The sequence below is a fragment of the Microtus oregoni genome, unplaced genomic scaffold (assembly GCF_018167655.1).
Source record: "Microtus oregoni isolate MIOR12 unplaced genomic scaffold, Mior012 000008F_ref0000371, whole genome shotgun sequence".
Lineage (NCBI taxonomy): Eukaryota > Metazoa > Chordata > Mammalia > Rodentia > Cricetidae > Microtus > Microtus oregoni.
Window position 1 is genome coordinate 16,349,864 of NW_024543067.1, and position 12,029 is coordinate 16,361,892.

Consider the following 12,029-nt stretch of genomic DNA (forward strand, 5'->3'; position numbering starts at 1 on the left):
CATGAATAAATGTGTGCTTCTGAGACCTGCCTAAGCTTGATCCTAGACCACCTGGCAAACGCATGCATGCACTGGGGGTGTCCCAGCACCACGGCCACACTGCAGCTCCCATCATAGCCTTTCTCGATTTTCCAGAATTTTGATTCCATGTCCCTCCATCCTTCACCTGGCAGACTAAACAATCCTGACTTTTCCTATTACGTCTACTTAGGGCTTAAATTGTTCAAAATGTCCTTCTCATGAAACAAGAAGGGGTGGGGGGGCATGCCTGATGTCCAAAACAAAGTATCTGAGGAAGACACCCAGTCCCCTTTCTCCTTCCCCATGCATTTCCCTGCCCACCCCACTGCATCCTCCTATCACACACGCCAGGCCAGCCTGGCACATCCCACAACACACCTCAGTGTTCTTCAGACACTTGCAACTTTGTGTGCACAAATAACAGGTGCTCTTGTAAACATAAGACCAGCGAAACAAGGGGGCAGAACAGGATTCCCACGGATCCGAAAAGTCCAGAAAGAGTCTGTGCCAGGGAAGGAATAGAAGTAGATAGGAGGTCGCAAGAAAAGGGGAAATGAGACACGGTGTGCTGGGAATATTACGTCCAGGTGTGCTACTCTTGTTTCTGCTGCGTTCCTTTAACTCTGTGAAGCTGTGATATTTTACCTGTTTAGAACACCTGATGGTCCGATGAAGCTCTTAACAGCCAATAGCAAGGCAGAGCAAGGATAGGCAGGACTGGCAGGCAAAGAGAAGATAGAGAAGGAGAAAACTGGGAGGAAAGGAGAACATCAGGGGTCAGCCATCCAGCTACACAGCGATCCATGGAGTAAGAGTAAGATTTACAGAAGTAAGAGAATGGGAAAAGCCCAAAGGCACAAGGTAGATAGGATAATACAAGTTAAGGAAACCTGGCAAAAAAAAAAAAAAAAGCCAAGCTAAGGCATTTCTAACCAAGAATAAGTCTCCATGTGATTTATTTGGGACCTGAGTAGTGGGCCCCCAAAAATTCAAAAGAACCAAAAGAGGAGCAAAAACATCATGTTACTACAAGAGTATCCCTTGGCATTCTGCATGTGCCAGGCCCTGTGGCAAATCACATGCAGAAACAGTTCACATAGTTCATGGCTCTTTGATAGGTTTTACTCTTTCCCTTTAGAAAAAGAGAAAGCTGACTAACTCAAAGAGATTGTTAGGCGAAGCCACATGGGGTCAATAAAATTAACAAAAATGCATGTGGTCTGGACACATGCACAATGGGATAGCTAAGGCACGGACCCCACCCTTAATAGACACAAACTGCCAAGGCCTGCCTTAGAAAATGGTGAGATTGGTCTCTGAATAATGGTGACAGGAGCATTTCTCTATAACTAACTCACCCACATCCTTGAAGTTCTGCAACCTAGCAAACATGAAGCCATGTTTGTCTGCTGGCTCACCTGAAGAACAGTGCCCAAAGCAGACTGGCCATTTTCCCTCATCCCAAGTAGGACCCCAATGTATACCCGGAGCACAGGCAGTGCCTCCACCTCTTCTCTGTGGTGCAAAGATCCAGGCACTTACCACCTGCCCTCCCCCCAACCAAAGGCCTTTACACTCAGCTCTGCCTAGAGCTTCCAAGGACCCAAAGCTTCTCCAAGCAACAGTGAAGAAGAGTGCAGTCTGAGGTCATCTGGTCCATTCTCTGTGCTAGAGGTAAAAACCTTCACATAGGAGAGTGGGTGTTCACACCCATCATCCTGACGCAGATGTTGAAAGCAGGCCAAAAGATAGAGAAGTTACTGTCAGCAAGATTTATGCTCCCAGCAGGTGTGGTAGACCACAAGACTGGTGTGAGTCACCAAAGTTCAGGGTTAACTTATGCATCATAAGACTATAAGCTATAGGTTTCTGAAGGTGACCACTAAATACAGCATTCAACCTAGGGAATGGAAGGCATTCTTCAGAGTGCCCTAGCCAGCAACTTGGTATTTGGTAAGATTAAGGGAAAATAGCTCTGGCTCTTTTGTCTTAATATATATACATGTGTATATATATATATATATATATATATATATATATATATATATGAAAATTGTGTAGGAAATTCTTACTTTAAAACCAGGTTCATGGTGTTTTCTGTCATTGGAGGTGGTGATATATATTTCAGCTGAGGAAGAAAGTGAAAATAATAGGTTTCTTTTCTAAAGCCCAATCATATTATAAGGTCCAAGACACAAATAAAAGCCTCCCAAAACCTTTGAGATGATCTTAAAGAAACTAGACACCAGATGCGGTGAAAGAAAAACACAAAATCAATTCTTTCAAGGAAGAATTCTTGTTCTTTTTATTGTATATGTATGTATGTATGTATGCTTGTATGTATGTATGTACCTGCGTGCATGTGTATGTGTATCATGCCTGTACAGGAGCCTGTGTAGACCAGAAGAGGGCATCAGATCCCCTGGAGTTGGAGTTACAGATGGTTGTTACAGTATCACATGAGTACTGGGAATCAAACTTGGGTCCTCCACAAAAGCAGCAAGTACTCTTACAACTGAGCCTTCCCTCCAGCACCAGAAGAATATTCTAAGATCACTTCTCAGCCTTCTAGCTAAGAGCAACTGTAATTTCCTTTGTGTCCACTTCTTCTCTAGGGACTTGTTGTTTGAGATACAGTCTCATGATGTAGCTCAGGCTGACTTTAAATTTACAATTTTTTCATCTCAACCTCCAAAGTAATGGGATAACAAGAATGTACCACCAAATCTGAGTTTCTAGGGACTGATAGTATCTGCAAACATATACTCTGTGCACAAGGTTCCACAAATACTTTTATCTTTGGCAATTCCCACTATGGAGGATGAGAAGGAGAAAAAGAAAAAGGAGGAGGAGTAAGAGGAGGAGGAGGAAGAGGAGGAGGAGGAGAAGAAGAAGAAGAGGAGGAGGAGGAGGAAGAGGAGGAGGAGGAGAAGAAGAAGAGGAGGAGGAGGAGAAGAGGAGGAGGAGGAGGAGGAGGAGGAGGAGGAGGAGGAGGAGGAACACTCAATTTCCAAGCTTCCCTTGCAACTAGGAAGCTTATGAGATCACTAGTAGTCAGCTGAGTGAAGGGAGATATCTCCTAGGAGACATTTGGAAATAATTTTTCCACCTCAATTTAGTTACAAACGTGGAGGACAAATAAAAGAGAACAGAGATGCCTCGAAACTTATTAATAATAAATAATAAATTATCCTCCATCACCACCCTAGTTCACCAGTTGTTGGTCTTCCAGTCACTTGAAGCCAAAAGCACCCTACAGAACAGTCTCCCAACTTGTTTTGAAATCCCTAAAATAAATCTCATTCTACCAAGTATTAGCAATTATTGTAGTTTTTACTGAAACTCTACTGGGACTAGACTTTCTAGTAGAAAGGGGTTAACTCACATGTTATTCAGTGTAGCGGCGTAAACGAATGCAGACAAATTGTAAAAATATATATAGTTTTAATGTAGAAATAGACTTACAGAACCACCGTTCCCGCGGAGACCAGGAAAGCAGAAGAGACAGCTTGGAGCACGCTAGCCAAATTTATAGGCAGACATTAGCCCGAGGCGAACACGCCCCCTAAGGGGCGGGACTTATCCCTACATCTCCCCTTTTTGTCTAAATAAGACAGAACTAAACCAAATACAACTACATACAATAACAACAAATAATAAATATAACAAACAATATTGAGAACAAAAGCTTTGCTAAACATTCTATCTCAAGGAGTCCAAATAATGTAAAGAGTAACTAAAATTATATAATCTTCAACTCAGTCAAAGATCTGAGAAGGGAATAAACACTACTCAACAAACGAGATATATCCAAAATGTGCAACAATTGACAGAGACAACTGACTACCTGGGCAATCACCCAAAGTCTCATTTGCAATGTTGAGTCAACCAATTTTGGCTAAGGCCTAACATAACTGACATACCATCATTAAAGGCAAGGAACTTTTCAAAACTATCTTACCCTGTCTTGGCAGGATATGACAGTCCTGTTTTATCCATTGATGCACGCTCTGTATCTGTGTCAGTGGTTGAGGTATGGGCATTTCTTTGTCCAAAGTCCAGTTCTGCCAAATAGAAAGACTCCAGATGGAGTGTCTTTGGTGCTCAACATTTTCTCGGGAATAGAGCGGTGTTGCCAGGAGCAATTGTGTCTCACTACCACAAAACTCTGAGTTAGATTAAAGGCCATTTTCTACAGCTCTTTGAAGAGGTTGAAGATTATCTATCTATACTGAGTATAATCTCTATATATCTAAAGAACCTGATTAGTCTGATTATAAATGACAAACTTAGATGACTATTTATCTATATAATTCTCAATATCTATCTAACTTAAAGACTAAGACAATAAACAACTATGTAACAAATGAGGATAATGACCTCCAAATATAAACACTGTACAAATATACATTGCAATATGGCAAATATATATCAATACACAAACATTATATAAGTATCTTAATCAGAGGTAGAAATGTACATTGCAATATGGTAAATATATACAATATATATATCAATACAATATATGTCAATACATAAAAATGTTTAAAACAGACATAGAAACATGCATGCATACAATAGTCAATATAATTTAACTTTGTTTCAATATACAAGAATTGATACCAATATATTTGTCTAAAAGCAGTAACTCACAATTATAAATCTATTATCCCATCATTCCCTCTTTTTTTTTTCAAAATGATCCCTGAGCTTATAAAATTCCTCCCCAAACCTCCCAACCCCTAAATGATGTCCCTAAACCCAGGGGTAAACTTTACTGGGAGAGGGGACGTCGTCCTCTAGAATTACTTCCGGCTGTCATGGGGGCGACGTTCTTTCTGGGGGATCCTGTGAAAGTAAAATGATGGTTAAATTTCAAGATCAATGTCTTGTAAAATTGCAAATAGTCTCTGAGTATTTTGTGGAGGTCTGGCCAGAATGTTGTACAAGATGTGCACCATTTCAGCTAACCAAGTTGGGATCGTCTTGTGCAGCTGGTATCCAAAACAGGTCTTGTAGTAGTGCTATCAGTATCATGACATCATATCAACCAGGTAGAGTTGTTGTTGTGGGGCCCCATCTTCTTCCTGGAAACTTCAAATGTCACTTCAGGAAAAACTCATTGTTCATTGTGAAAAACTTAAACATTAATCATATAGACATATATAGACATACATATATATTCAATGAAAGGCATGATAGATATATTCAATGAAAAGTATGATAGATATGAAGAAAAGCAAAGATGTTTTCTAAACTCATATTTCTTTCTGTCCCATATCATGGCTCTTGACATGAGACAGAAACTCCAGAAACTCTGGGTTTTTCTCTTACTAACAGGCTTGGAATTGGAGAGGGACTGAGCCAGAGTCCAACTTCAAAACCAGCTCTATATATTTATAAAGAAATGTTTAATAAGACATATAAATAAAAATTAATACTTACAAAATGTGTCCATCCATCAGTAATTAAATATTCAGGGTCCCTCAATTTCTTTGAAGATGAGTATTTTCCTGTGGAGATAAGAAAAGAACCCTGCCTCCAACCTATCTGTATTTCTTACCATCAGTATGTTCGCCATCCTTATGAAAGAATTGTTATTTATCTTTTCCAAGTGGCTTCTCTTCTTCAAACCGGACCTTTATTAATTTTGATGGTATCCACAATTTTTCCTCACCTGTGGAGATAAGAGCAAAACCACTTCCCCAACGTAGCACATATCCTGGCTTCCATTGTGAGGTCAGCACATCCTTGAAATAAACTGGTTGATTTAGTTCAGTAGACTTTTCCATTATCCAATGTCTTTCTGCAGCCGTTGTTCCCTTCTCATTAGCATTGAGAAAATTCAAGGTTAACAAAGCATTATGTAGCCTATTTCTGGGGGTGTTTTCCACCCCTTTCTGTTTGTTCAACATATCCTTTATAGTTCGATTTGATCTTTCTATGACTGCTTGACCTGTAGGATTGTATGGTATACCTGTAACATGCTTGATATTGTAATAATCAAAAAACCATTTCATTTTCCTAGAAACATAAGCAGGACCATTGTCCGTTTTTATTTGTGTAGGTATACCCATGATAGCCATGACTTCTAATAAATGAGTGATTATTGAATCAGCTTTTTCTGAACTTAAAGCAGTTGCCCACTGAAAGCCTGAATAAGTGTCAATGGTGTGATGAACATATTTTAATTTGCCAAATTCTGCAAAGTGGAACACATCCATCTGCCAGATTTCATTCCTTTGGGTGCCCTTTGGATTAGCCCCTGCAGGCAGTGGCGTTTGGTTATAGAAAGAACAAGTAGGGCATTTCTTTACAATCTCCTTAGCTTGTTGCCATGTAATTGAAAACTCTTTCTTCAAACCTTTGCTATTAACATGATGTTTTTTATGAAATTCAGAGGCTTGTAGCACACTGCCAATCAATAATTGATCAATTTCTGCATTACCTTGTGCTAGAGGACCTGGCAGACCCGTATGGGATCGGATGTGTGTTATGTACATAGGGCAAAGCCTGTTCCTGATCAAATCTTGAACCTGGAGAAACAATGAGGTTAGTTCTGCATCATCAGGTATAAATTCAGCAGTTTCAATATGTAAAATAACTCTTTCTGCGTATTGTGAATCAGTGACTATATTAATAGGTTCTTTAAAATCCCTTAGCACCATAAGAATGGCATATAATTCCGCCTTCTGGACAGAATTATAAGGACTTTGTTCCACCTTACCCAAGTCTTCTGATTTGTAACCTGCCTTCCCTGATTTATTGGCATCAGTATAGAATGTACGGGCTCCAGTTATTGGAGCATCACGGATGATTCGAGGAAGAATCCAAGAAGTTCTCTTTATGAAGTTAAGCCGCTTGCTTTTTGGATAGTTGTTATTAATGTCTCCCAAAAAATTAGCACAAGCTCTTTGCCATGGTTCATTATCTTCCCATAATTTCTTTAGTTCATCAGCAGTGAAAGGCACTATCATTTCTGCTGGGTCTATGCCTGCTAGTTGACGAAGTCTCAGCTTGCCTTTTATAATTAACTCAGAGACTTTTTCCACATAAGTTTTCAGTTTCTTACTTGGTTTATGTGGTAAAAAGATCCATTCCAAAATAATATCATCTCTCTGCATTAAAATTCCTGTAGGAGAAATTTTTGATGGTAGTATGACGAGAATACAATCGAGCTCTGGATTCACCCTGTCCACATGTGCCTGTTGTAATTTTTCCTCAATCATTATCAGCTCCTTTTCTGCTTCAGCTGTTAATTCTCTGGGACTGTTTAAATCTTTATCACCATCCAAGGTTTTGTTCAAATGAATTATTAGATCAGGTGTTATTCCAATAGCTGGTCGTAGACTGGAAATGTCTCCTAACAGTCTTTGAAAGTCATTAAGAGTCCATAGGCGATCTCTCCTAATTTGTGCTTTTTGTGTCTTAATTTTTTGCAAACCTATTTTATAACCTAAATAATTAACAGAATCTCCCTTCTGAATCTTTTCAGGAGCAATTTGCAATCCCCATTTAGGTAAAAGTATCTTTATTTCTTCAAACAGTCTGTTCAAGGTATCCATGTTTGAATCGGATAACAAGATGTCATCCATGTAATGGTATACTATAGATTTGGGAAATTTCTTGCGTATTATTTGCAATGGTTGGTTCACAAAATATTGGCACAGGGAGGGGCTATTTAACATACCCTGGGGGAGAACGGTCCAGTGGTACCTTCTCGAAGGTTGAGAATTGTTATAAGTAGGCACTGTGAAGGCAAATTTTTCTCTATCTTCTTTTTTGCAAAGGTATAGTGAAAAAACAATCCTTTAAATCAATAACTATGAGAGGCCATCCTTTTGGTAATAAAGAGGGCAAAGGAATTCCAGATTGCAGAGGGCCCATGGGTTGAATAACCTTGTTGATGGCCCTGAGATCTGTCACCATTCTCCATTTACCTGATTTTTTCTTAACCACAAATACAGGAGAATTCCAAGGGCTGGTAGATTCTTCTATATGTCCAGCATCTAATTGTTCTTGTACCAGCTGTTCTAAAGCCTGTAACTTTTCCTCAGCTAAAGGCCATTGCTTTGTCCATATTGGTTTCTCAGTCATCCATTTTAGAGGCAAGGCTGTTGGTATCTCTGAAGGGACATCAATTGCTTGTTCTTGTACAGCCTGAATGGCCGGTTTTCTCTGTTTGTAATATCTTTTAATATTATTCTCAGAAATATAGGCTCTAGATTTAGCAGGAATGTTAATTTCGGTATTCCATTGTTGTAATAGGTCACGACCCCATAAATTCATTGCGATATTGGCTACATATGGCTTTAATTTTCCTATTTGTCCCTCTGACCCTATACATTCAACCCATCTTGTGCTCTGCCTTACTCGAGATAGGGTTCCAATTCCCAGGAGCTGAACATTTACATTCTGAAGAGGCCAATACGGATGCCAAGATTCTGGGGTAATGATACTTACATCAGCACCTGTGTCCAGCAGGCCAGTAATAAAAATGCCATTTACACACACTCTCAGTTTAGGTCTTTGATCATTTATAGAAGTTTGCCAAAACACATGTAACTTATCTTTCTGATCATTATTGCTTATAACAGTAGGCATGGGGCTTCCTAACTGTCCTGATGAGGCACGTTCTCTGCAGAAACTCGATATGACTGAACCATGTTTGCCATGGGGGCCTGTGAGCCCCCCCCTCACGTTTCCCGACTGTATCAGGTTGCCTTGTCTATCTCTTGTAGACTTGCATTCATTCGTCCAATGTCTGCCTTTTCCACATCTTCTACATAAACCTGAAGGCTGAGTCCTCCTATTTCTGTTATTTCTAGAAGATGCATTATTATTATTATTATTTCTGAAAGATGCATTATTATTATTATTATTATTATCATTATTATTTCTGAAAATCCGTTGTCTACAATTCCTTTTCATATGACCCATTTTGCCACAATTAAAACATTTGGTATTCTGGTGTCTCCTTTTACCATTGGAAATTGCTTCTTCTACCCATGCTTCAGTGCCATAATCAAATGTATCAACATTGAGTGTATGCAAGACCCATTCTTCCAAAGGCGCTGATCTGAGCTTTAAAGGCCCCAAAATCCTTTTGCATTCCACATTTGCATTTTCATAAGCCAAAGACTCAATCGTTATACGTCTTGCTTCTGGGTCAGATATCCCTATTTGTACAGCCTTAGTTAATCTTTGTAAAAAGTCACTAAAGGGTTCTCTCTGACCCTGTTTAACTCTGACAAATGATTCCATTCTCTGTCCTGGGTCTTGTACCCTGTCCCAAGCCCTTAAGGCTGCTGTAGTACACATGGAGAGTGTGTTTTCATCCAAATTAGCTTGTTCCTGAGGGTCGGAAAAGAGCCCTTCACCTAGAATTTTATCTAGGGAAATGTCAATTCCCTTTGCTTTTTCCTGTTGTTCTAAGAGTCTAGCCTCTTGCCTGAATAAGCATTGCCATTTCAATTGCGGTCCACGCTCAAGTACTGCAGAGCTCAGCTGGAGCCAGTCCGAGGGGGTTGCTCTGCTTGTTGTGGCCCAAGATCTTAGCATCTCTTTAACAAAAGAGGCTTGCATCCCAAAACTCATGACAGCCTGTTTTATTTCCTTGAGATCATTCATACGGACAGGCTCCCATGTATCCTCCTTGATGACCCTAGGGTTTTTGGAATCAATCACCTTCTCTGTTGTTATTACTGGAAAGGCAGGTAGAGCTGTAGGTAGAGCTTTGTGGAAATTGTCCTGGAGAGACTTACCCACAGATGTAGTTAAAATTTGCCTTTCTACCCTTTGCTCTTCTTCATCAGAATTTAGAAATTCCTCAATCTTTTCAATTCTATTCACCATTGCCTTCTGCAATGTCTGAATCTCCTGTCCAGAATTATGTTCCAAAGCCTTCATTGAGGATTCTAAAGTATGAAGTTTGTCCGTTAGAGATAACATCTCATCTTTGGACATAATTTTTATGGCATAAACCGTGCCTTCTTGTATTGACAATCTTTCTGTCAATCTGTCATAAGCTTTAGACAAAATCTGATTGTCACATTCAGCAGTTTTGATTCTCTCAGTTAATGTTTCATTTCCTACAGAAAGGGACTGAATCTTATGGTCCAGATCAGCTGTTCCCTCTTCCATAGTAATGAATTTCTCCTTAATATCAGCCACTAATGTTTCATTTCCTACAGAAAGGGACTGAACCTTACGATCCAGATCAGCTGTTCCCTCTTCCATAGTAATGAATTTCTCCTTAACATCAGCCTGGAGAACTTCAAACTGATTCTTGAGAAGATTGTTATCATTCTCAATTGTTTTTAAGCGTTCAATCTCTGCCTTAAGAATCCTGGATTCGTCTCGTAAAGACTTTATCATATTTTTATTATCAAACCATTTGGTGCCAATGAAAACTACGAATCCCAGAAGGATCCATAGATGTGGGGTGATAGACACCTCTTGTAAAATCTCCCACATGGTACAATTTAAAAAACTGTTAAATTCTTGAACAGTAATGTGTTCAGACATTTTATTTATAAAAGAAAATTTTTTTACCTGCAATGATCAGTTCCTGCCAGTGATGGTTTCTGTGTTTTTGGAGCCTGTCCTAGAACTAGCTCTTGTAGACCAGGCTGGCCTCGAACTCACAGAGATCCGCCTGTCTCTGCCTCCCAAGTGCTGGGATTAAAGGCGTGCACTACCACGGCCTGACAGGCCTCAAACTCACAGAGATCCGCCTGCCTCTGCTTCCCAAGTGCTGGGATTAAAGGCGTGCGCTACCACTGCCTGGCCGGCCTGCCCTTGCCTCCCAAGTGCTGGTATCAAAAGCGTGCGCCACCACTGCCCGGCCAAGTCACTTTGTATCAGACCAAATATGACGCTGTGGCAGCTTTTGTTGCAAAACCGCAGGTACTTGAGCTTCTGCTAATTCAGGCAGTGGGGTTCCGCTGCAAAACTTAGCCAAGGCAGGCAGAATGGGCCTGTGTCGCCAAGTATGTCTCGGACTCGGCACTGGGGCCGGAGTCACGAACTGAAAAACAGCACCCGGGAGGGTGCTGTGTTAGCTAGCGGGCTACCCGCTTGAGTCGGGGGCAAAATAGCCCGACGTTGGACGCCAAAATGTAGCGGCGTAAACGAATGCAGACAGATTGTAAAAATATAGTTTTAATGTAGAAATAGACTTACAGAACCACCGTTCCGCGGAGACCAGGAAAGCAGAAGAGACAACTCAGAGCACTTGCCAAATTTATGGGCAGACATTAGCCCGAGGCGAACACGCCCCCTAAGGGGCGGGACTTATCCCTACAATTCAGGAACATTTTATAAAAACCTAGGTTAAATCTGACCGCCCCCTCCCCCCCAAAGTTCTACCTTGGCTGTTTTTCTCCTGATATTTTCCCGGAAGTTTCCTATGTTTGCTGTCTACAGTCTTCACTGATTTCTACAAATTCACAACTGCTATCCTCTTCATTGTTCTCCAACTATTTTCTCCATCTTTGACTCACCCCTTGCTCTGTGGCATGTGGTAATAGAGTCTGTGCTCCTCAGAAGACAGGATCTGTGGATAGCATTCTATTTTCATCTCTGTTGCTATCATAAAAAGCAGCTTCGGGAAAAAAGGGTTTATGTGGCTTACTATCCCAGGTTACAGTCCATCACTGAGAGAAATTGAAACAGGACATAGGGTGCTGGTCACAGCCACAAGAGCAGAACGATATTAATTCATCATGCAAGCAATGATGGGGCCTCAAGGTTTCCTGAGACACTTGCTGGTCCTAGACCCCATAGGCAACTCAAACAAGCCTTACACGGCAGAGGCTGACAGGACATTCTCACCTGACTAACTATGCATACAAATGTCACACTGTCCCCCCATAGAGAACAATATAAACCATGGGTTCAAGAAGTTTGTGACTTTTTTAAATTATTTATTAACTCATCCATCTGTTTCTCCACCCACAAGGTCAAGTGACTCTCGGCACACCGAGGTTAGAAGTCGGAAAGCAAAG